This window comes from Molossus molossus, unplaced genomic scaffold (genome assembly GCF_014108415.1).
Source record: "Molossus molossus isolate mMolMol1 unplaced genomic scaffold, mMolMol1.p scaffold_m16_p_21, whole genome shotgun sequence".
In the NCBI taxonomy this organism is placed as follows: domain Eukaryota; kingdom Metazoa; phylum Chordata; class Mammalia; order Chiroptera; family Molossidae; genus Molossus; species Molossus molossus.
Window position 1 is genome coordinate 30639958 of NW_023425357.1, and position 24190 is coordinate 30664147.

Below are 24190 nucleotides of genomic sequence, written 5' to 3' on the forward strand. Positions count from 1 at the left end.
TCCTTTCTCTTTTGAATTATTTTTCTATTTGTTATCTTAGGGACATAATCAACTTTTGCTGTTTCGTAGTTTTGTTGTTCTCTGTTCACTTTTCACTCCCTCTCCCTTTTCAACATTTCTTCCTTTCCAATAAACCTAATAAAAGGTAGGTTTTTTCCTGCCCCTTATATGAGGTTGACTGATACCCATCCCCAGCCACTGCCATGCACCTCACCACCACTGTCCCAGATACTGTCTTCTAACTTTCCTAAATAGGTGCTTATAAGAAAGAAATGGCCTGGCTGGTGTGGCTCAGTGGTTGAGTGTCAGTACACGTACCAAGAGATCGCCGGTTTGATTCCCGGTCAGGACACATGCTTGGGTTGTGGGCCTGATCCCCAGTGAGGGGCATGCAGGAGGCGGCCAGTTGATGTTCTCTCTCATCGATGTTTCTGTTTCTCTCTCCCTCTCTCTTCCTGTCTCTCTAAAAATCAATAAAGAAAAAATAATTAGAAAAAAGAAATAAAGAAATGAAGCAGAATTTACCAAGATTGCACATGAAATTGATTTATGAGGCAGATAGTTATCTTTATACATATGTTGTAATCAGCTTATATCTAATTTTTAGAAATTCTTTAAAGGGTGTATTTGGGAGGTAAATTTAAAGAGATAAAGTTGGGCCTAGTTGAGATGTACCCTTCGACCACAGCCTTGGGAGAGGACTGGTAAGTGGAGCAGTGGCTCACCTTTCTCCACTCAGGATCACTGCATTTCTGTTGCTTTCAGGCCCAGCAGCCTGAAGGAAAAAAGAGGAAAATACATTTTTTAAAACCTGAAAATAGCCCTGGCTGGTTTGGTTCAGCAGTTAGAGTGTCGGCCTGTTGCCTGGAGTATCTCGGGTTTGATTCCCAGTCAAGGGCAGGCACTTGGGTTGCAGGTTAGATCCCGGCCCTGGTCAGGGTAGTACAGGAGGGAGCCAGTCGATGTGTCTCTCTCACATCAATGTTTTTCTCTCTGTCTTCCCCCGTCCCTCCCTTCCACTCTCTCTAAAAATCAATGAAAAATATTCTCAGGTGAGCATTAACAAAAAAAATTAAACCCAAAAATGCTTTAAAGTCTGAAAAAATAAAAGAAGGAAGAAAAAAACACCTCCTCCTTGGAGAACCCATAGGGGAGTCACTTTTGCATTCTTCCGGCCTTCCCTTGCCTGCTGGATTAGTCCATCAGTCCTGCTTGAACTGCTGGCATCCACACACCACCTCTCCAGCTGTACCCTTCTGTGTGGCAGCCCCAACCCCTCCTCATGCGGCTCCGCCCCCGGAGCTCAAGGAGTTGCACTGACAAATATTTTATTTCTCTCTTCTTCTGGCCGCTATAATATTAAACCACCAGGATCCCGAGACCAAGATTTATAGAGAAACGCGTGTCCCGGAGATCATATGGGCACTGTTTGATTACTTCTTCAAGAATTGTTTTAATATGGAGAGGAGTCCCCATTTATTAAATTTTTGGAAATTTGGAGGTTCGGACTAGGACAGCTAAAAATTACAAATTCCCAGTGAGAGTCACACTGTTTTTGAGCCTTTTGTCCACAGTCCTGCAGTCTCGAATAAGCCATCCCCGGCTCCTCTGCCTGCTTCTCTGTCCCTGAGCTGCTCCAGCTTCTCTCACTTCACCCTGCCACTTATGAGCTGTGGTGCCAAGAAGAGCTCCTTTTGTCATGTGTCTCTTGTAAGAAGTCCTCCTGGACGGCTCCTCTGGTGCTGGGGACTGGTGAGATGAACGCCGGGTATGTGGGTGACCTGTACTCCCATGTCACCGAGGCCATGCGATATGAAAAGTTCAGTCCTGGCTGGTTTGGCTCAGCTTTTAGAGCATTGGCCTGTGGCCCAGAGAGTCCCAGATTCGGTTCCTGCTAAGGGTACATACCTCGGTTGCAGTTTGTCCCCGCCCCAGTTGGGGTCGTGTGGGTGGCAGCCACTCCATGTGTCTCTCTCACATCAATGTTTCTCTCTCTGTGTCTTCCCCCTCTCTCCCTCCCACTCTAATCTGAAGATAAATGTAAAAGTGTCCTCAGGTGAGGATTAAAAAAAAAAAAGTTCGGTCATGCAGAGCCTGCACTGCCCATTCGGGTCTATCCAGATAGGCTCACCCACAGCTCCAGGGCTTGCATCTACATTAATTTCCAGCAGCTGGCTCATGCTGAGCAGCTCTTGAATACCATAAACTTTGAGGTGATTAAGGGAAAGCCAAGCCCCATCATGTGGTCTCAGAGGGATCTCTGAGAAAATCAGATGTGGGTAGCGTCTTCATCAAGAACATGAACAAATCTATAGATAACAAAGCACTTTATGTGACTTTTTCTGCTTTTGGAAACATTCTGTCCTGCAGGGTGGTGTGTGATGAGAATAGCTGTAAGGGGTTATGCTTTATCCACTTTAAGACCAAAGAGGCCACAGTCAAGGCCATGGAGAAGATGAGTGTCATGCTCCTGAATGACCTCAAAGTGTTTGTGGGCATATTCAAGTCTCAAAAGAGCAGGAAGCCAAGCTTGGAGCCTAAGCTAAGGAGTTCACTAATGTGTACATTAAAAACTTTGGGGAAGAGGTGGATGATAAGAGTGTGAAAGAGCTGCACAGCCAGTTTGGTAAGGCCCTAAGTGCCAAGGTGATGACAGATCCCAGTAGGAAATCCAAAGGCTTTGGTTTTGTGAGTTACTTAAAAACATGGGGATGCCGATAAGGCCATGGAAGAGATTAATGGAAACGAAATCAGTGGGAAAGTCTTTTTTTTTTTTTAAATCCTCACTTGAGAGGATATTTTCCCTTTTTTAGATAGAGTGAGAAGGGGGTGTGGGATAGAGAGAGAGAAACAAACAATGATGTGAGAGAGACACATTGATTGGTTGCCTCCCGCATGATGGGACCAGGGATCGAACCTGCAACTGAGTACGTGCCCTTGACTGAACCTGCAAATGAACCAGCAACTCTTTAGGCCCGCGACAGCTCTAACCATTAAGCAAACCGGCCAGAAGAGGGAAATTCATTTTTGTAGGCTATGAAAAAAGTAGAGTGATAGGCTGAGTTAGAACAGAAATGTGAACGGCTGAAATAAGAATTAGTTGATACCAGGCAGTGAATCTCTACATTAAGAACTTGGATGACACCATTGATGATGAGAATTGAGTGCTAAGGTAATACTGGAGGATGGGAGAAACAAAAGGTTTGGTTCTGTCTGCTTTTCATCTCCTAAAGAGGCAACCTGAGCAGTCACTGAGATGAACAGATGCATCGAAGGCTCCAAGCCTCTGTATGTCGCCCTGGCCCAGAGGAAAGGAGAGAGAAAGGCTCCGCATACCTGACTAACCAGTATATGCAGTGGTGGCTGGAATGTAAGAGCACTTCCTTACAGTGCTATCCTAAATCAGTTCCAGCCTGCAGCTGATGACTACTTTGTGCCAGTTTCACAGGCTCAGGGAAGACCGTATTACACACCTAACCAATTAGCACAGATAGGCCTAATCCACACTGGCAATAAGGTAGGAGACCTCAAAGCTTCCAAGGAGTGCCAAGTGGTATACGCTAGCCTGGGCCTTGTCCAACTCTTCTCCATCTGGCTCCAACTAGTAATGCTCTGGCCTCTCGTGGCTTCCTTACTACTACTCAGAGAGTTGGTGTTCCCACAGCTATTCAGAACTCAGCATCTCGTGCTGCTATTGCAAGTGCACCATCAGTATTCATAGCCCTTACTCTGCCTGCCATACAGCCTCTGAGGCAAGCACCTCAGCCTGCAGTTCATGTGCAGGGGCAGATGCTGGGAGAACATTTGTTTCTGTTAATCAAAATCATGCATTACAGCCTAGCTGGAAAGATTATGGGATACTGCTGGAGATTGACAGTACCAAGCTGCTGCACATGCTTGAGTCCCTTGAGTCTCTCCGCTCCAAGGTGGGTAAAGCTACGGCAGGTCTACAGGTTCATCATACCAAGAAAGAAGTTGCCCAGAATGTGGGTGCTGTTGTTACTGCTACTTCTTAGACAAGGAAAAACCGATTCAGAAGCCAATGATCCTTCATGAGATTCAGCTCAAGGTTTGAAAGTTTCCTAGCTTGTTCTATGGACCTCAACACCAAGAACAGATTGCAAATTAAATAGGTTCTTTTGTATGAAGAGGTCAATTATGAGGCACCTAGAATTTTTCAGTTAAAAGACTAGATTCTCTGGGTTCTGTTATGGCCCAGACAGTGTTAAGTTTTTTTTTCCTATTATGGGTTTTGTCCTTTCCCCCCAGAAACTGGATTTTTTTGATGTACCTAAGTCTTAAGCTTCTCAGTAAAGAAAAACATTTTCATTTAAAAAAAGAGAGAGGGAGATAAAGTTGTCCTCATAAGATAACTAGGCTTGTAACTTCATTTAGAATTCTCTCTTTTTTCCCCTTCAGATCTCATTTATTGGCATTTATTTATGATGAGCAGTTTCTCCTGGAGAAATTGGATTTAAATAAAAAATGGTGATGAATTCCTTTAGAGATGGGCAAAGGAACTCCAGAAATGTCATTCTTGATAATCCTTTTCTTCTTCATCCTAGTTCTTTTGTGTATGTTTGTGTGTTAATCCTTCTTACCTGAGGATATATTTTCATTGATTTATAGAGAGAGTGGAAGGGAGGAAGGGAGAGGAGAAAGGAAAACATGTATTGGCTGCCTCTTGCACATGCCCAGAGTGGGGCCCAAGGATCTAACCTGCAGCCCCAAGACATGCCCTTGACCTGGAATCAAACCTGTGACCCTTGGGTGGATGGGCTAAAGTTCTGGCCACTTAACCACACTGGCCAAGGCCATCCTAGTTCTTTTTTTTTTTTTTTAATTCTGTGTTTGTATTTTTAATTTTTTTTTTCTTTATTGATGTTAGAGAGAGAAGAAGGGAGAACAAGAGATAGAAACATCGATGGGAGAGAACATCGATTGGCTGCCTCCTGCATGCCCCCCACTGGGGATCAGGCCCACAACCTGGGCATGTGCCCTGACCGGGAATCAAACCAGTGACCTCCTGGTGCATGGGTCACTGCTCAACCACTGAGCCACACCGGTCAGGCCATCCTAGTTCTTTTTTATTAAAAAAAAAAAATAGTGGATTGCTTCTCGGCCCTTTGCTATGATCAAGTACAAATAGTGGACTTAATTTTCTGAGACTAGTGCTTTTTGACATTCTTATTTAGTAATTTCTTGTCTTGTTAGCTTAAAGTCATTGCACAATTTTGGTTTTAATTTGGGACTATTTTAGAGAATTAATGCTAAAATGTAATTGTCCAAAAAATAACCAAAAAGGAAAAATTGGGGAGAAGCTGTTTATTTCATTGTGACCCCAGTGACTGACCGTTTGCCTTTGGATCAGATAAAATATCTGTCAACCAAATGACATATGTACATGGAATGCCAGTGTGTGTGTCTAGTATTGTGATAGCCCAACCTGTGATTACTGCCTTCCGGAAACTTCCCTCAGTGTAACTTAGGAAGAAGAAAAATTCTGCCCAGAGACTGTTTAGTTCTTGTGATCAACCAATAATTTATTTAATTAGGATTCTAGTATTTTCAGGAAGAATTTCAAGATACATGTAACTTGGAGCCAAATTTATGTCAGCCAAATTATTTGTGCCATCGCCTGCTCTGTGACATCATGGTTGCACCCAGAATTAATTAAGAACATAGATTTGAAATTCTCACCCTGTTTCAGATTGAATAAAGTGTCCATTGGCAGATATTTTTAGAATGACAGACCTGCTAAAGGACTTGCTGTGTGAGTCAAGTTCTCATTCAGAAACTGGTATTGAATATTGACTTTCAGACTTTGAATTTTTCATTCTGAATTAATTATTCTGTTCTGAAAATGCAAGTTTAAGCTGTCATCCGTGGATTAAGTAACTTCTATATATATCACAAGAATACAGTTTTTGATATCAGACAATTTAAATGAGCTCTCATTTGAAAGTGGATATTGTTTACAGCTGTAAACTGTTGTGAGTTGGTAATTATGCTATTAGAATTGTCAGAGGGCCTCCTAAAGGTATGGCTCTAACTTTTATGAGAAAGGTTTGAAAAAAAACGTGCTTTTCTCTTTTCACCATAGTTCAAATTCAAATCATTCTAATGGCAGAGGATGGGATTCATAATTGGCTTCTCCCAAATCACTGCGCAAGTTAACTGGTAGAATAGGAATTAGAATTAACAATTGCATAGTCTTACCCGGTCAGTTACTTTCTTCATTATGCAAAAAGAAAGCTAACTATGAAAAATATGTTTGAATTTTGTCATAAATGGAAACAGTAGCCTTAAGCCAATACACAGATGCAAGACACTTTTGTTATATCTGATCTATTTTGGTGGCAATTATGTAAGCCCTATGTACTTAATCTTAGATTCTAAGGCAGTGGTGATTAGTCATCTTTGGGAAAAGAATCTTCTGTTCATTTTTTCCTGCTTTTGTTTTTCTGATATTTTTAGACAGGATTATAATTATATTAAATAAACTATTGGTGAAACAGGGAACAGCTTGAGGAGGTAACTTGCATTTATAGGAATTGTTTTTGTTTTTAATTGAGGTACTACCACCTCCAAGGGGGCAGGGGCCAAAATAAAACTAGAAAAACTTAGACATTTTTAATGGCCCCAAAATGAACTAATGAGGGAAGTCAACTTCCTTATACACTGTTTCTTTGTTCTGAAAGCAGGGACACTTTTAGTAACCAGTTGAATAAATTATTTTGTAAGTCATGGATGTAAGTCATGGATATTGAAGTCATTTGTTCAGTCAAGCCTTTTATAAAGGAAGTATTCATATATTTACTTCTCTTTCTTTTCAAACTTTATATACTTGCTCTTAGGCTTAGTTAGAGCATCAGCCCACAGACCCAAGGATCTCGGGTTCAATTCCTAGTCAAGGACATGTACCTGGGCTACAGGTTCCATCCTTGGCCACAGTGGGGGTGTTGCGGAGGCAACCAACTGATGTATCTCTCTCACATTGATGTTCCTTTCTCTCTCTCTCTCTCTCTCTCTCTCTCTCTCTCTCTCTCTCTCTCCGCCCCCCAACCCCCTTTTTTCCACTCTAAAAATCAATGGGAAAATATCCTCGGGTGAGGATTAACAAAAATAAATAATAAATAAACTCCCATATTTTCTTTAAAAATCTGTATTTGGTAACTTTTAGATAGGTTGAAAAATTAAAATCTGGCTATGGTTTTTTAGTAAGTTATTTAATTAGATAAAATATTCTAAAATATCTCAGTGTGAGTTATATCTTAAATTTTTATTTTAAAAAAATCTGTTAGGAATCACATAAATTGAATTTGATATATGCCTCTGAATTCTTCATGTTAATGGCATAGATAGCCTCCCACATTCATAATGTTGTAAGAGTTCTCACCAGACAAATGACTCAGAGTAGACATAGACATATGTACAGTAAGTACTGTTTACAACCTAAGTGTGCATATTAAATGTCTTCAAATGTTGCATTTTGTGGACTTTATGCAGTACATATTACAGAGAGGGTGTGTCTCACGTAAGTGCTGGAAACTTCTTGCATGCTGAGGTGAAAATAAAGAACATAATTGACATAAGCAAGAGTTAAGTTCCTACAACATTTCATCATTATAAGGACATGACATTGAATGAGACAGTGTTATTTGAAGACCTGCTTTCTGTCCTTTTTGATGAATTTCCTACAAAACATTTTATAAATGTTAGCCATTTAAAGACAATAATAATGCCTCTCTTGTAACATGGGCTCCAAAACTGACTCTACCCAGGCAACTGGGTAATGGAAAACAGGCCTTTTGTCCCCATACAGCTGTGTGCCTGCTGTGGCTTGGAGCCAAGTTGATAGACCTGTCCAGGATTGGTTCCCTTGAGGCTAAGGGGGAATCTGGCCAAGCATTTGATGGAATGCTTAACTCTGTTTCCTTCCCCCATAAATTAGGTAAAAATGCTCCCCACCAACACCAAACTGGATACATTTCTATGTCAATTTCTAGGGAGAAAAAATGAGTGGTGGGAGATAACTTTACTCTCCCTGCTTATAGTAGGCTTTCATGAGAGTGACTTAGTCCTGGAGAAATTCATCCATTCACAGTGGGGAAGTGAGGCAGATAGTCTTTGCAAGGCCATAACTGGATTTTAAAAGGCTTGTCATTACGAAACAGTTCTACATTTTTTGAATATTGGGCAGTCCCAAATGGGAAATTGATGAAAAGATTGGCTGAGCTTGATATGTGAAAAGAAATAAACTCTCTAAACATTCTTCTTCTTTTTTTTTTTTTTTTTTATCCTCACCCGAGGACATTTTTGCATCCATCTTCAGAAAGAGCGTGAGGGAGAGAGGGAGGAAGAGAGAGAGAGAAACACATCGACTGGTTGCCACCCACATGACCCCAACTGGACCAGGGACAAACTGCAACCAAGGTACATGCCCCTAGCAGGAACCAAACCCAGGACTCTCTGGTCCGTGGGCCGACGCTCTAACCACTGAGCCAAACCAGCAAGGCTCTAAACATTCTTTTGAGGATGACCTGCCTCCTACACTTTATAGATACCTCTATTTCTAATTTATAATAGTAAAATAGGGAGAAAAATGGGGAAAGAGTCCACAGTATTCCCTTTTTTTTTTTTTATCCTCACCCGAGGACATTTTTTTTCCATTTTTTTGTTCAGATAGAGTGGGAGGGAGAGAGAGAGAGAGAGAAACATCCATGTGAAAGGGACACATGGAGTGGTTGCCACCCGCACGACCCAACCAGGGCCAGGGACAAACTGCAACCAAAGTACATGCCCTTAGCAGGAACCATTCCCGGGTCTCTCTGGACCGCAGGCTGACGCTCTAACCACGGAGCCAAACCGGCCAGGGCAACACAGTATTTCTTTTTTAACATTTATTTTAGAAAGAGGAAAGTGGGGAGAGAGAGATTGATTTATTGTTCCACTTATTTATGTATTCATTGGAGATTCTTGTATGTGCTGTGACCAGAGATCAAACCCACAAACTTGGCATATCAGGAGGACGCTCTAATCAACTGAGTTACCCAACCAGGGCTTCACAGTATTTCTTATAGTAGAGAAAAATTACATGTTTTTATAATTTCCAGTTTTTTTGTAAACTTTAAGATTTGTAAAACCATAATTCATTGTGTGTCCTTTGCCATAATATAATGATAACAGTTTATTTATTAACTAGATTACAGTAGTCCCCCATTATCCATGATTATTTTTTCAAAGATTTCAGTTACCTGTGGGACACCTATGGTCTGAAATATTAAAATTCCAGAAATAAACAATTTATAAGTTTTAAATTGCATGCCTTTCTGAGAAATGTATCATTCTTTTGTTCAGTGTATCCACAGTGTATATTCTATTTGCCTGTTAGTCATCTTGGTTATCTGATCAACCATCACAGTAGTGCTGGATTTGTGTTCAAATAGCCCTTATTTTACTTAATAATGGCCCCAAAGCGCAAGAAAAGTGATGCTGGCAATTTCAGATATGCCACAGTAGCCATAAAGTGCTTATTTTAAGTGAAAAGGTGGGTACAGTATAATAAAACATTTAATAGAGTCCACATTCACATAACTTTTATTATATTGTTATCATTGTGTTATTTTTTTATTTATTGTGGGGTTTTTTTAGAGACAGAGAGGAGGAGGTGGGAGAGGGGGCGGGAGGGAGAAAGAGAGGACGGAAGAGACAGAGAAGGGGGGAGAGAGAGAGAGAAACGTTGATTTTGTTGTTCCACTTATTTATGCATTCATTGGTTGATTCTTGTATGTGCCCTGAACAAGGAGTGAACCTGCAACCTTGGCATATCAGGACAATGCTCTAACCAACTGAGCTACCCAGCCAGGGTTACTATTGTTTTAACTTATTGTTGGTAATCTCTTCCTGTGACTAATTTACAAAACTTTATCATAGGTATGTATAGGAAAATAAAGTAGTATGTATAGGGTTTGGTACTGTCCTTGGTTTCAGGCATCCACTGGGGGTCTTGAAACATAACCTCCATGGAAAAAGGTGGACTACTATATTATATCTTCATTTGACATTTGGCATTTCCTGCTCTGGGCAAAGAAAATGATAAATTGTATTAATTTTGAGTATTTCCATTTGGACAGTTTAACTAGTTTTAGAGTTTTCTTAAAAGTAAGATGTAAGCCCCGCCGGTGTGGCTCAGAGGATTGAGTGATTGAGTGTCATCCCGTGGACTGAGAGGTCCCAGTTTGATTCCCAGTCAGGGCACATGCCTGGGCTGAGGTCTCGATCTCCAGGAGGGGACATGCAGGAGGCAGCCAGTCAGTGTTTCTCTCTCACGTCGATGTTTCTCTTTCTCTCTCCCTTCCTTTCTCTCTAAAAAATCAATAGAAACATATTTTTAAAAAAGTAAGATGTAATTTGCGCTGGCCTGTTTGACTCAGCAGTTAGAGTGTAGGACCGAGGACCAGAGTCTCAGATTCAGTTCCATCCCTGGCCTTGGTCAAGGTCGTGCGGGAGGCAACCAATGTGTCTCTCTCACATCGATGTTTTTCTCTCTCCTTCCCTCACTCTAACTCTATCTGAAAATCAATGGAAAACTATCCTCAGGTGAGGACTAAAAAAAGTATGATATGATTTGACTTCTAAGAATAAATTTTGGGGTAAAACATCTTTGTGGATATGGATCATCTTCCATGAATCAAGGGTTGCTCAGTCTTTTTTTTTTTCCTCAGTCATTAAGTCCAGTAAGTAGCCAGATTGCTGTGTGTTCTCATATTTTTAGAATAGGGGTATAACCTCCCTGAAGATTAATTAGTACTTCATGGAGCTGAAAGTCTTGCCAGTATTTTATACATATAAGTAGGCTATCTGTACCAGAGCAGAACTATTTACTAATCCCCAGTATTACACACATACGCACGCACACGCACCTTTTTTACTTTATTAGAATTAAAGGGCATTGAGCCCCCTGGATAGTTTTGCTCAGTGGTTAGAGCATTGGCCCACAGACTGAAGGGTTCTGGTTCGATTGCTGGTCAAGGGCATGTACCTGGGTTGTAGATTCCATCCCCGACCCCAACTGGGGGTCCTGTGGTAGGCAACCAATTGATATGTCTCTCTCATGTCTTTGTTTCTGTCTCTGTCTCTCTTGTCTCTCCCTCCATCCCCTCCCTCCCTCCCTTCTACTCTATCTAAAAAATTAATGGAAAAATATCCTCAGATGAGGATTAACAAAACAAGAGAGAGAGAGAGAGAGAATGAGAATAAGAATGAGAATTAAAGAGCATTGAAGGTATTTTCATTCTAAAGATGTAAGACAGGTCAGTCTTGACCTCAGCATAGCCCCAATCACTGCCCTGCATTTATGAGAGACTGTCTAAAAACCAGGGATAAATGGGCCCTAATTTGTGGGGGTTTTGCCTATCATCTTTTACCCTTTTTAAAACTCAACATGTTCCTATAGAAGTAATGGTACATTATTCTTGGTATTGGGTTTTTGGGGTGCTCCTTTGAGCTATGTCTAAAGTAGTATGCTGGTCAGTAGTCTGCTCCAGCTCCTGGGACTGGGTGACAATGGTGAGAAGCCCCTCCAAGTCTACTACTGTTTGTGCAGCAAGATGGTCCTGGTGCTTGAGCAAAAGGAGTCTGCAAAGCTGGGTGAACTGGAAACAAGAAAGCGAAGATGAAGGGGACCTTGACTAACAACCAGTTCAAATGATCAGGCCTTTCTCTGAACCCAGACCAGAGGCAAACATTTAAATCAGGAGGAAAAAGAACTTTTTCTTAACTACATGGACTAGTTCCTACCTTTATGCCCCAGCAGAAGGTTTTATATTGCTTCCCATTGATTCTTCTGCATTCATTGAGGTTTTTGAGTTCATCTGACCTGCTTTCTAGAGATGGATTTTTCTGAATCTTTCTGTGTTTAGGTCGTCTGTATTATTTTTTGTCCACTTAGTGTAAACTTCTTCAGCCATTTATAGGGGTGGGGAACCTTTTTTCTGCCAAGGGCCATTTGGATATTTTTAACATCATTAATGGGCCATACAAAATTATCAACCTAAAAATTAGCCTGTTATATTTGGTCAGACTCATTTGGTGAGGCGTATGATATTAGCTGGTATTGATTTTACAGGCCTTATACTGCCAGAGGGCTGGACGTTCCCCACCCCTGTGAGAAGCTTTATGAATAGATCAGTACTTTAGGGTCTCTAGTTTGTGAAGTAGCTGTTCTTATTCCTTCTTCAAAGTTACTAAAATGTTTAAAGATTTTAAAAGAAGACGTACTATTCAGTAATTCCCACCTGTTGCCCAACCACCCACTTGGGAAGCCCATAGGTAAGTAATAGTAAATTAAATTACAACTCTCTACACTGTGTTTAATATAACATTAATTTGGATTATGGGAAACCATTATTGGACCAGTGTTCAAATTTTATTAAGACTATATAGTTATCACATACTAGGAAATGCCAAATATATAAACCTAAGAAGAGTCACCAAAGGGTTCCTTACTATCTCACTCAAGTCTCTGCCCTCTGCCCAGAATGTGCCTTTCCAACTCACAGCCTCCATCTCCTCTTCTTCAATATACACACAGCATCACAGCATCAAATCACTACCTCCTTTTAAGTCTCAACCTAGATGTACCCTCCTCCGTTAGACTTTCTGATTTCCTTTCTATCATCATCATGGAGGTGGTATTACCTTTTTTTTTTTAATCCTCTCCCAAGGACATTTTTGCATTTATCTTGAGATAGAATGAGAGAAAGAGACACATCTGGTGGCTGCCACCCACACAACCCCAACCAGGGCCAGGGACAAACTTCAACCAAGGTATGTGCCCTTAGCAGGAACCAAACAGGGATCTCTCTGGTCCACAGGCTGACACTCTAACCGCTGAGCGAAACCGGCCAGGGCTGGTGTTACCTTTTTAATTCTTTAAAATATCAGGACCTCTTCTACCCCTACAAACTCCACATTCAGCTTTGTATGATGGTTGAGTACAGACTTGTGTTTTATCTCCTCTACCACATTAATTTACTTAAGAGCTAGCATCTGTAATCTCTATCTCATACCTTCCACTGAACCTGTATAGTTAATCCTTTTTAAAAAGATGGATGAATGTTGAAGAATCATATAAAAGAACAACTCCTCAGTGAATCAGAACATTGTTGGAGGGCACAAAGCCTATATTGATCTCTGTCCTTTTGGAAAAACAATACTTAGCAGCTATACCTGGGTACAGATAAGAAAAATTAATTCTGAACTCAGAATAAGGACTAAGAGTTAAATTCAGTTTATACCTCTCAGGGAAAGTTTATCAAGACTAAAAGATAGGGTTTATCTAACGTTACTAACTATATTATTATTGTTGTTGTTTTAATCCTCACCTGAGCATATTTTTACATTTATCTTCAGATAGAGCAGGAGGGAGAGAGGGAGGAAGAGAGAGAGAGAGAGACACAACTATTGGTTGCCACCTGCACAATCCCAACTGGGAGCGGGGAAAACTACAACCAAGGTATGTGCCCTCGGCCGGAATCAAACCTGGGACTCTGCTTCGTGGGCCGGCGGTCTCACCGCTGAGCCATAACGGCCAGGGATTTGTTTTATTGGTGGGCAGGAGCATGTAGTTTGGGCCAAGTTAATAAATGGATTGCTTTTATAGTTTACTGGGTTCTTAATAAATAAACTCCCAGCCCAGCTGGTGTGACTCAGTGGATTGAACATCATTCCCTGAACTGAGAGGTCTCAGTTCAATTCCTGGTCAGGGCACATGCTCTGGTTGTTGGCTTAATCCCCAGAAGTGGGTGTGTAGGAGGCAGCCGATCGATGTAGCTCTCTCACATCGATGTTTCTATCTCTCTCTCCCTTCTTCTCTCTCTAAAAAATCAATAAAAACATAAAAAAAAAAAAAAAAAACTCCCAGAAGAATTTACATACTACTGCAGCAGAATGTCTCTAATCAGAAGGAGGCATCTGATTGTTGCCCAGCCTTCAGATTTTTGCAAGACCATGAAAGCACTAATACTATTGCCATTTTTTTGTTTTCTCCCAGGTGATTAATAAACATAGTCTGGCCCTGGCCGGTTTGGTTCAGTGGTTAGAGCGTCGGCCCACGGACCAGAGAGTTCTGGGTTCAGTTCCCGCTAAGGGCATGTATCTCGGATGCAGTTTGTCCCTGGCCCCAGTTGGGGTCGTGTGGGTGGCAACCACTCTGTGTGTCTCTCTCACATCCATGTTTCTCTTCTTCCCTCTCTCCCTCCTGCTTTATCTGAAGATAAATGCAAAAATATCCTTGGGTGAGGAAAATAAATAAATTAAATAAATAAATAAATACATACATACACACACATACACAAGAACAGGTGAAAAAATAAAAAATAAATAACAGAGTCTGTTGTCACTTAATTTAGTACCAGGTGTGATCTGGTGGGTAGCTCAACTTCAGTCGAAATAACTGTAGACTGCTCCATATTTTAGGTGCAATTTATCTCTCAAGCATTTTTGTTTCAGAAACTGGGACAACTTCCAAGTTAGTTTTGTGAATCTTTAATATCTCAACTTAGCCTGTACACCTTGGGGAAATCATAGTTCCAGACTTCTACTTTCTATAAAAAACCATCCTCTTAAATGAATGTGATTAGTCCAGCCAGTGTGGCTCAGTGGAGTGAGCACCATCCCATAGACTGAGAGGTCCAGGTTCAATTCCTGGGTTGTGGGCTCTGTCCCCGGGGGGGGGGAGGGGTGGTGCAGAAGTCAGCCACTTGATTTTTGTCTTTCACATCGATTTTTCAAGCTCTCTCAAAAAAAATTTTTTTTTAAATAAACATTCAGATTCAAGCTTTTCAGTACTTTATTCTGACACCTGTTTGTTGTGACTTTGACCAAACAGAGAATGATTAAGATGAAGAAACTAAAATCATAATATGCAAATGTGTTAAAAGATGTGGAATTCAATAAACATTTCTATTTTTATATATTACATCTCAGATTTTATAGACTCATAAAGCTAGAATCTCAACCATTTTAGACCAGTGTTTCTTTTTTTTTAAATTAACTTTTTTTTTTTTTTTTTTACAGATAGAGTGGGAGGGAGAAAGAGGGAGAGAGAGAGAAACATCGACGTGAAAGGGTCACATCGAGTGGCTGCCACCCGCATGACCAATCAGGGCCGGGGACAAACTGCAACCGAAGTACGCGCCCTTAGCGAGAACCGAACCCGGGTCTCTCCGGACTGCAGGCCAACGCTCTAACCGCTGAGCCAAACCGGCCAGGGCTAAAATTAACTTATTTTTGTTACAGATGTTTCTCCTTTTTCTTCCATAGATTTCCCCCTCCCCCTCCTTCTCTACCCTGTCCCCAGCTGGACTAGTGTTTCTTAATCTTTCCTTGTCTTATGGATTTTCTTGGGATTATTATGTCAGCTGTGGATTCTCTTGTCAGAAAAAATATATATTCGAATACAAAAGTTTATATTTAGATTTAAGACATTTCACTCCAAAGTCTGTTAATGGATCCTGGGTGGAAGAAATCCCTGTTCTCATCCAAAGCCTCTCCTCAGGAGTCTGGAGAACTTAAATGACCCACCCAAAATCACACTGCTTGTCTAGCTGACTACTTCTATTAGTCTATTGTTCTTCCACCTGTTTCTTTCCTTAAAACAAATTCTGGCCCTGGATGCTGTGGCCCAATTGGATGGGCGTTGTCCTGTTCAGGGAAAGTTGGCTGGTTCCATTCCCAGTCAGGGCACATGCCAGGGTTTCGAGCTCTATCTTCGGTGATCAGTTTTCGCTCTCACATTAATGTTTCCCTCTTTCTCTCTCTAAAAAATAAATTAAAAAAATATTTTTTTAATAAAAAAAAAAACAAAAACAAAAAAACCAGTTCTGAATTTACAAAACTTGAAGGACTGGGGGTTTTAAGCCTTAAAATCAACTGTTTCAGCTTTGGCTTACCCAACTAGGAGATTTCAGTACAGTAATATCCAAAACATTTAACTGATTGATTTAGAAAAGCCAAAAGAACTAAGCAAAGTTGTTGGGTTTTTTTAATCCTCACCCGAGGATATGTTTTTACTGATTTGAGAGAGAGAGAGAAAACACTGATCGGTTGCCTCCCACACACCAAACCTGAAACCCAGGTATGTGCCCTGACCGAGAGTCTAACCCCAAACCTTTAGGTTTACAGGATGATGCTCCATTGAGCCACACTGGCCAGGGTTAAGCAAAGTTTTTTTTATAACTTGCAGTGGTTATTTAAGGGCTATTACAAGATTCCTAGTTGATCTAATTATTCCATCATTTTCTTCCATCTAAATTCATTGTATATCTGTCAGATAAATCACTGTAGAGCAGCGATTTTCAACCTTTTTCATCTCATGGCACATAAATTAATTACTGAAATTCTGCGGCACATCACAAAATATTATTTTTTGCCAATCTGACAAAATATAATTTTAATTCATTCACACCAGATGCTATTATTGTGTTACCTGTTGTCATTTTTTAAAATATGACAATCTAAGGTAGTGTTTCTCAACCTGTGGGTCACGACCCCTTTGGGGGTGAAACGACCCTTTCACAGAGGTTACCTAAGACATAACGGTAGCAAAATTACAGTTATGAAGTAGCAACGAAAATAATTTTTATTTTTATTTTTTTATTTTTATCCTCACCTGAGGACATTTTTCTATTTTTAGTTCAGGTAGAGTGGGAGGGGGAGAGAGGAAGAGAGAGAGAAACATCGATGTGAAAGGGACACATCGAGTGGCTGCCACCCGCACGACCAACCAGGGCTGGGGACAAACTGCAACCGAGGTACATGCCCTTAGCGGGAACCGAACCCGGGTCTCTCGGGACCGCAGGCTGACGCTCTAACCGCTGAGCCAAACCGGCCAGGGCAGCAACGAAAATAATTTTATGGTTGGGGGTCACCACAACATGAAGAATTGTATTAAAGGGTCGTGGCATTAGGAAGGTTGAGAACCACTGTAAAGTAAAAGAGGTCAGTGCCCCTGACTAAATAGTCAGGTATTGCATGTTTTAAAAATTCTTGCGGCACACCGGTTGGAAATCACTGCTCTAGAGAACTAGTTCTGTTTATTCATTGTGTCTGCCTGTCTTTTTCTTGCACTTCCCAAGGGCTCTTGCCCCCATCACTGTGCTCAACCTGACCTGCCAAGCTTTTAGGAAGAGGTATTAAGGTGAAAGCATAAATCCAGTTTTGTTGTCTCCTAGGAAGGTACCTTTCATCACATTAGTCAGCTTCTCTGTATTGCAATACCTTCATCTGTAAAATTGAACACATTACCATTTATCTTACAGCCCATCATGTTGTAAGAAACTAACGTAGCACCTAGCTCAGTTAGTTAAGTGACAACTTTCATTATTTCCTGCTACACCCATCACATTCTTCATGGGAGTTTGGCAGGTGTCTCCAAGTACTCACTGCTTATCTCCTTTGCAGTATTACTGTTGGATCATTTATTCAGCATTAACTCAGTCTCTTCTGTGTTTTAGTCACTGCTATGGTGGGTTGGTGGGATATGTCATATTCTCTTTCTCTTTCCTCTATTTATCATAGTTTCTTTATTGATACTAATATACGGAACTTCAGTCTCTTCTACAAAATTTGATCATTCAATTAACAGAAAACTATTTATGAAACTTTTTATAAAAATTTTCTCCTAGTTTTTCATTGTTAAGATGACAGTTATTTTACTTCCAATGAGGAAACTCTTGATTTAAGAGACACTTTTTTTTGAAGTCCTGATTTATATCTCTAGAAGCGATAGAGAGCAGCAGATAAGTGTGACAAAGCTGAGCTTCTGATTTGATCTTCCATAGGCGAGGAGCCATCACTTTGCCTCTGATTTGAAGGGGTGGGGTTAGAAGAAAAGTTTCAGCTCTTTTTTTATTTTTTAATCCTCACCCAAGGATATTTTTCCATTTATCTTCAGACAGAGGGGGGTGGGGGGAAGAGAAATATCCATGCAAAAGAGACACATTGACCAGTTGCCCCCCACACGATGCTGCAGGGACCAGACTGCAACTGAGGTACATGCCTTTGACCAGAATTGAACCCAAGACTCTTTGGCTATGGGCTGGCACTCTAACCGCTGAGCCAAACCACCAGGGCAAGTTTCAGCTCTTAATCCTCTATCTTGACTATATTCTTACATGAAAAAATTATTAAGCATATCTCTAGTAGATATGTAGTTATTCACAATATATTAAATATTCTAACATACACATTATAAAAATTTTAAATACAAATTCAGGGCCCAGCCGATGTGGCTCAGTGGTTGAGCACCAACCCATGCACCAAGAGGTCAACGGTTCAATTTCCAGTCAGGGCACATTCCCAGCTTGTGGGCCTGATCCTCCGTGGGGGGCATGTAGGAGGCAGCCAGTTGATATTCTCTCTCATCGATGTTTCTATCTCCCTCTCCCTTCTTCTCTCTTTCTAATATCACTAAAGAAAAAAAATTAATTTATATATACATATATAAATTAAGGGTGAATTTTTTTTAAACTTATCTTTATTATAGAATGTTTTACAGATATCCCCTTCCTTCCCCTATTAACCCCCTCCTCCCCGCTCCCACCCCTCTCCTGCCTTCCCCACACTATTGTCTGTGTCTATTGGTTGTGCATATATGCATATAAGTTCTTTGGTTTATCTCTTCCCGCCCTCCCTCCCCCATTCCCTTTGAGGTTCATCTGTCTAACAACCAACTTGTACTTCTTAACTCCTTCACCTTTTTTACCTATCCCCTAGCCCCTTTCCATATGGCAACCAACAAAAAGTTCTCTGTGTGTATGAGTCTGTTTCTGTTCTGCTTGCTCATTTTGTTTGTAGATTCAACTGTTGAAAGATATGTATTTATTGCCATTTTACTGTTTATATTTTTGTTGTTTTTCTTCAAGACCTGTCAGCATTTTGTATACTACTAGTTTGGTGGTGATGCACTTCTTTAGCATTTTCTTGTCTGGGAAACTCTTTATATGTCCATCAATTCTAAATGATAGCTTTGCAGGATAAAGTACTCTTGGTTGTAGGTTGTTGCTTTTCATCACCTTGAATATCTCTTGCCACTCCTTTCTGGCCTACAAAGTTTCTTTTGAGAAATCGACTGACAGTCTTATGGGAGCTCCCTTGTAGGTAACTAACTGCTTTTCTCTTGCTGCTTTTAAGATTCTCTTTGGCCCTGGCCGATTTGGCTCAGCGGTTAGAGTGTCGGCCTGCGGTCCAGAGAGACTCAGGTTCGGTACCCACTAAGGGCACGTACCTCGGTTGCAGTTTGTCCCTGGCCCTGGCTCGGTCATGCGGGTGGCAGCCACTCGATGTGTCCCTTTCACATCGATGTTTCTCTCTGTCTCTCTTCCTCCCATTCTATCTGAACAAAAAATGGAAAAATGTCCTCGTGTGAGGATTAAAAAAAAAAAAAAGATTCTCTCTTTGGCCCTGGTCAGTTAGAGCGTCAGCCCATGGACCAGAGAGTACTGGGTTCGGTTCCCACTAAGGGCACATACTTTGGTTGCAGTTTGTCCCTGGCCCTGGTTGGGGTCATGTGGGTGGCAACCACTCGATGTGTCTCTCTCACATCAATGTTTCTTTCTCTCTCTTCCTCCCTCTCTCCCTTCCACTCTATCTGAAGATAAATGCAAAAATGTCCTTGGGTAAGGATTAAAAAAAAAATTCTTTTGTCTTGACCTTTTGCATTTTGTTTTTTTATGTAAAAACATTTTTTTTTCTTTATTGATATTAGAGAGAGAGAGGAATGGAGGGGTAGAGAGAGAGATAGAAACATAAGTGAGAGAGAACATCAGTTGGCCACCTCCTGCATGCCCCCCACTGGGGATCAGGCCTACAACCTGGGGATGTGCCCTGACTGGGAATCGAACTAGCGACCTCTTGGTGCATGGGTCGATGCTCAACCACTGAACCATACCAGCCAGGCTAACCTTTTGCATTTTGATGATGTGTCTTGGTGTGGACCTCTTTTGGTTCATCTTGTTTGGGACTCTCTGTGCTTCCTGGACTTGTGTGTCTGTTTCCTTCACCAAGTTAGGTAAGTTTTCTGTCATTATTTTTTCAAATAGGTTTTCAATTTCTTGCTCTCTCTATTCTCCTTCTGCCACCCCCATGATGCGAATGTTGGTATGCTTGAAGTTGTCCAGAGACTACTTACAACTATCCTCATTTTTTTGGATTCTTTGTTCTATTGGGTGTTTTTTGCTTTCTTATATTCCAAATCAATGGTTTGCTTCTTAGCTTCACCTACTGTACGATTGATTCTCTGTAAATTATTCATTATTTTAGTGCATCCTTCATTTCTGAATGGTTCCTTTTTATGTTCCTGCGGTTCTCACTAAGTTCCTTGAAATTCTCACAAAGTTTATTGAGCATCCTTATAACCAGTGTTTTGAACTCTGCATCTGTTCGATTGCTTATCTCTGTTTCATTTAGTTCTTCTCCTGGAGTTTTGTTCTGTTCTTTCATTTGGGATATGTTTCTTTGCTCATTTTGCCTGCCTCCCTGTGTTTGTTTCTATGTGTTAGGTAGAGTTGCTATGTCTCCTAGGCTTTTTAGGGTGGCCTATTATAGTAGGTGTCCTGTAGGGTCCAGTGGCACAGCCTCCCTGATCACCCCAGCTGAGCCCTCGAGGTGCACCCCTCATGTGGACTGTCCACCGTTCTGTTTTAATTGAGTCTTGATTACTGTTGGCACGTCAGTGGGAGGGATTTTTTCAGGTTGATCAGCTACACGGACTGGCGGTACCCACTGACCTCTGGCTACCTTGGAGGATCAGCTGTGCAGGGCCCACCACACAGAGCAAGACTTCCTTTAGCAGGACTCGTACCAACTGAGTCTACTCCTTGAGTGTGTTGCTTGTGGAGGTGGTTTGGTGGTGGTGCTTTTCTGTGGTCTGTAGCTGTACACTGGGTGTGTTGGCTCTGGGGCAAGGTCAGCACTGCCTTTGTTCTATCTGGGGCCACCTAGCATAAGCTACAAAGTGATCTGCAGACAGCTACTTCTTGTGCTGGGCTGGAGGTGCCCACGCAGAGCCAAGCTGTGAACCAAGGCTGGCTACTTCTAGTGCCAGACCTGAGACCAGTTAGCTAGAGATATGGGGCTCGCTGAGGCCAGGTGCTGTTTGAAAGAATTTAGGAAAATCTGAAGCAAAAGCCAAGACAGGCCGATCCTATGGTAAATCCACTGGAAATAGCTCGGGTGGGCCTGAAAGTTGAGTAGGGCAGGGCCTCAGGGGATCACCAGGATGGGGCAAACAGTGTGAGCCAGGTTGCTGGAGTCCCACATATGGCACACGTCTGACTGCCCTCTGGGGGAAGGGCTCATCAAAGGAACAACGGCATCCACCAGCACTTCTGTCCTGGAGAAAGCTGCTTCTCCAGCTCTCGCTCCAGTGCCAAACAACTCAGTTCTTGGTGGTAGGTCTCTGGTGCCTTTCAAGCTGCCTCCCCCACACTGGAACCTGGAGGGAGTGGGTCCGAGTAAGTTCATGCGCCCATGCATGGCCCCTTTAAGAGGAACTGCCTGGGACTTCAGCAGCCTCAGCCTCCCTCAGCATCAATTCCCACTGGTTTTTACAGCCAGAAGTTATGGAAACTTCTCTTCCTGGTACTAGAACCCTCACCTGGGGTACTTGATGTGGGATGGGGACCCCTTGCTCCTCAGGGAGGACCTTCACAGCCAAAGTGTCCTCCTAATTTTTATCCTCTATATGTGGGTGTGGGACCTGCCTGTCCGCACCTCTTTCCCTCTTACCATTTTTGATGTGGTTCTTTAATTTTGTAGTTGTAGGACTGCCATTCAGCTTGATTTCAGACGGTCCTGAATGAAGATTGTTCTGTAGTTTAGTTGTAATTTTGATATCTGAACTTTTTTTTTTTTATCCTCACCCGAGGACATTTTTCCATTTTTTGTTCAGATAGAGCGGGAGGGAGAGAGAGGAAGAGAGAGAGAGAGAAACATCGATGTGAAGGGACACATCAAGTGGCTGCCACCAGCACGACCAACCAGGGCCGGGGACAAACTGCAACCGAGGTATGTGCCCTTAGCGGGAACTGAACCCGGGTCTCTCTGTACCGCAGGCCGACGCTCCAACCACTGAGCCAAACCGGCCAGGGCTGAACTTTTTTTTTTTTTAAGAGGTTCTATTATTTTCTTACTTAGCCCTGGGGGACCATCTAACTTGCATCCTTTTTAGAAATCATTCTTCTGTCTAATCTTTTAGACCTATCTCAAGTCCCTACTCCTGCTTAATTGCACTATTTTATCTCTAAAACTGGATTGTAAAGTACCCAAGGTTAGAGACAATGTCTTATCTTTCTTCTATATCCCACAACAATGCTTAGCACAATTTAGTATACATCATAATTATTCAATACTGTATTTATTTGGTTAATTTCTTGAGATCATTTCAGAGTACTATTTCATTGATTGTTAACAAAAGGGAAAAAACATCCTTAGCCCTATTCTACCTTAGCAATTATAGATTTTATTCCTCATATTATTCATCTTATAAGAAGATAATCACATCTAGCTCCATTTATAATTTTGTGGAAATAGATATACTGTGTCTAATGAAGTAATGTGATTGGGACATCATGGGAATGGTGCAATCTGAGAACCACATCTGTGTCAGCACCCACATCTGTTTTTGTTTCTTGAGATTTCTGTTTTTCAGTGTCATCAAATAGCTGAATGTTAAACTCTAGCATTTTCTTTTTATACTTTTTCTATAGTTCATTTGTATTATTCATGTTCCCACTGTTTGGGTATATACTTAATATTTTATATTTTGGAGGTCTTTTCCTGTTCTTTTGAACCAACGCTTTTCAACCAGTATGCCACAATAATTTTTTTTAAATATGTTTTTTATTGATTATTTTAGAGAGAGAGGAAGGGAGAGAGAGAAACATCGAAGTGAGAGAGACACATTGATCGGCTGCCTCCTACATGCCCACACTGGGGATTGAGCCCAAAACCTGGGCACGTGCCCTGAGTGGGAATCAAACTGGGTAGGACCTCTCAGTCCATGGGACAACGTTCAATCCACTGAGCCATCACAGGAATTTTTAAAACAAGCAATAATACCTGACTATTTAGTCAGGGGCACTGACCTCTTTTCCCTTAGATTGTCAAATAAAAAAATAACAGCCCTGGCCAGGTAGCTTAGTTGGTTAGAACATCATCCCCATATGCCAAGGTTTTAGGTTTGATCCCCAGTCAGGACACATACAAGATTCAACCAATGAATGCATAAATAAGTGGAACAACAAATCGATGTTTTTCTGTCTCTCTCTCTTTTCCTCCCTTTCTTTCTACCTCCCTCCCTTCCTCTCTCCAAAATCAGTCAGTAAATTAAAAATGACAACAGCCAACACAATAGATTTTTAGTAATTAGTTTATGTGTGCCATGAGATGGAAAAGGTTGAAAATCGTTGTTCTGAACCAATATTATGTCCTTTGATTGAAAAGCCCTTTTACATTTCTGAAATTATTAGAAATTACACTTAGAAATTTTTCATAGATACCCAGTTCTAACAATAAAGATTTTTAAAAATAAATAAATAAATAAATAAAAAGATACCCAGTTCTATGACTATCAGTGACTTAATACCATAAGCCATCTTCTTGTTCTGGGTAGAGAAACTGACTCTAGAATGAAAAAAATAAGAAAAATTATTGTCAGTTGCAACATCAAAGCAACAAAAGAGGTGAAAGCCAAACACTGGTCTTCAAATTTTAAGTTCATTTGGCCCTATGGATTATGGCATTCCTTCATAAAAGGTACAGTACTCTGTACTTAAAATTCACTAAATTAGATTATAACTTACCAATTGTAACAAAGGTTTTGGATTTTGCTTAATAGGTATATTAGTCACTTTTTTCTTCAAAATTTCAAGGGCTTAGAATGACAAATAACATTTTTTTTCTTGCTCATATCTATGCAGGTCAGTTGGGATGTCTCTGCTCCAGTCTAAGGGTTGGGTTTAAGTCTGCTCCACGTGTGTCCTTGTACTAGCAGCATCCTGGTCATGTTCTCAGGAGTGTGAGAGTGCAAGTCCACCACCCAAGCACATTTAAAGTCTGTGCTCATATGTCTGCTAAAGTCCCATTAGCTAAAGCAAGTCTAGCCCAGGTTAACATCAGTGTGGAA

The 24190-nt window shown here is 41.2% G+C and overlaps 1 protein-coding gene and 1 pseudogene across 5 annotated transcripts in view; both read left to right on the top strand.

The window, feature by feature from the left end:
* The window catches only part of GLG1 (golgi glycoprotein 1), a 144197-nt gene that overhangs the window by 55877 nt on the left and 64130 nt on the right, over window positions 1-24190 (top strand). The gene's annotated exons all lie outside the window — the stretch shown is intronic.
* LOC118638751 lies at window positions 670-4016 on the top strand (annotated as a pseudogene).